Below are 2,318 nucleotides of genomic sequence, written 5' to 3'. Positions count from 1 at the left end.
ACGCTATATGATTATAAAAGTTATACAGTGTCACACTGCGAAGACTACGAGGCGCATCGAGACGCGAGGGACGGACGGGGATCGCTTCGCGAACGCCTAAAACGCTCGGTGGAAGGGAGCTGGTTTGGGACGCGACTTGCGTCGACACTCTCTCTGGCTCCTTCTCATGTCCAAGTTACGTCAGTTCCTGGGGCTGCTGCTTCGATTGCCGAAGACAGCAAACGTCGCAAATATGTCGGTCTCAGAGAGTCATACATCTTTGTGTCGAGATACTTGACCCTCGGGGCACAGAGACGCGGAGAATGTACAAAGTACTATCTTCGCACCTCGATAAGGCTACTGAAGCACAAGCTCTGGCAGCTATTTCGGTCAACGGATAAGCTTAACTTTCCAACGCCGAAATGCTGCTGATTGTTTTAATTTTTGGTAATCAAGTATTGTAATAGTTTTTTATGCAACTGTTGTCTAATAAGGGGTATTAAAACACGAATGTGGATTTATCTCACGAGGCGAAGCCGAGTGTGATAATAGTATCACATGAGTGTTTTAATACCTAATTATCAACAGTTGCATACAAGACTTTATCTACACCCAGAATATGAATCCTCTAAACGATTCTGTAACTGTTAGCTTACTGCTAACATTAAAGCCGGGTACTCATTAGCGAACTGTAACCGAACCATGCAGGTTACAGAACGAGGTTCTAGTGTGTACGCTTATTGCCGATTAGGCTCACGACGTCGCCCGAACGCTTTCACCGAGCGTACTCATTTGCGAGCTGTAACTGTAACCAAGCAGATACAGTAACCAGGTTCTAGTGTGTACGAGAAGGCCAGACGAGCCGGATCTGCGCACTTGCGCAGTGCTGATTTGTAAGTCCGCGATGTCGGACGAAGTGTCTCTCGCTTGTGCAGCATACATACTAATAGATGTCTTACTCAATGATCATAAACGGTCACGAAGATGGTGGATTCATAGAATGTATCGGGAAAGAAGTGATCTACTTCTCATGTTAAAAAATCAAGAAATTAGTGGTCATTACAAAAATTTCACAAGGATGAGTGCAACAGATTTTGAATATTTAATTAATTTAATCGGCCCCAAAATAGAACGAAGAAACACTTCATTTTTTTTTATGGAATAGGAGGACAAACGAGCGTACGGGTCACCTGTTGTTAAGTGATCACCGCCGCCCACACTCTCTTGCAACACCAGAGGAATCACAGGAGCGTTGCCGGCCTTTAAGGAAGGTGTACGCGCTTTTTTTGAAGGTACCCATGTCGTATCGTCCCGGAAACACCACACAAGGAAGTTCATTCCACAGCTTTGTAGTACGTGGCAGAAAGCTCCTTGTAAACCGCACTGTGGAGGACCGCCACACATCCAGATGGTGAGGATGATATCCTAACTTGTGGCATGTCGTGCGAAGGTGGAATTCGGCGGCAGGAATTAGGTAAAACAGCTCTTCGGAACACTCCCACTTCGTGATAAATGCGGTAGAAGACACACAATGAAGCGACGTCACTACGCAACGCCAAGTGATCCAGCCGTTCACAGAGTACTGGGTCCCCGACAATTCGAGCTGCTCTGCGTTGTACGCGGTCAAATGGATCGAGCTGATACTGGGGTGTGCCAGACCAGAGATGACAGCAATACTCCATGTGTGGCCGGACCTGCGCTTTGTACAGCGCGAGAATGTGGGCCGGCTTGAAGTATTGCCGTGCTCTATTAATGACGCCCAGTTTCTTTGAAGCCAATTTGGCTTTGCCCTCCAGATGGCCACGGGATTGGCAATCGCTCGAGATTTCAAGACCCAGTATTCCGATACTAGGCGAGGCTTTTAGGGAAGTGTTGTCGAAGAGCGGTGATGCGACAAATGGGGTTTTTTTAGTGGTAAACGCGCAAACTTGAGTCTTCTGGGGGTTAAATTGAACAAGGTTTAATTTACCCCATTCCGCAACCTTTTCAAGAGAGGACTCGATAGAAGACACAAGTTTCTCCCGGCACTGGTCGACGATTTCCCGAGAGAGACGTGCATGGCCCGTGTATACGGCATCACCAGTGCTGTCATCTGCATAGCAATGAATGTTGGATGTGTCCAACATATCATTGATATGCAAAAGAAACAGCGTAGGAGATAGCACACAGCCTTGGGGCATTCCAGCATTCACGGGCTTCGGGTTCGAGCAATGTCCGTCGACAACGACCTGTATGCTGCACCCAGTGAGGAAGCTGGAGGTCAACTTGCACAAGCTCTCGGGAAGCCCAAATGATGGAAGTTTAGAGAGGAGCGCCTTGTGCCATACACGATCAAAGGC

General features: G+C 47.6%; 1 pseudogene; it reads right to left on the bottom strand.

The window, feature by feature from the left end:
- Positions 1 to 1,132: 1,132 nt before the first annotated feature.
- LOC126967296 (uncharacterized) lies at positions 1,133 to 1,901 on the bottom strand (annotated as a pseudogene).
- Between the last annotated feature and the right edge of the window lie 417 nt (positions 1,902 to 2,318).

The sequence above is a fragment of the Leptidea sinapis genome, chromosome 12, assembly GCF_905404315.1.
Source record: "Leptidea sinapis chromosome 12, ilLepSina1.1, whole genome shotgun sequence".
Taxonomy (NCBI): Eukaryota; Metazoa; Arthropoda; class Insecta; order Lepidoptera; family Pieridae; genus Leptidea; species Leptidea sinapis.
This window is presented reverse-complemented; position numbering and strand designations above follow the sequence as displayed.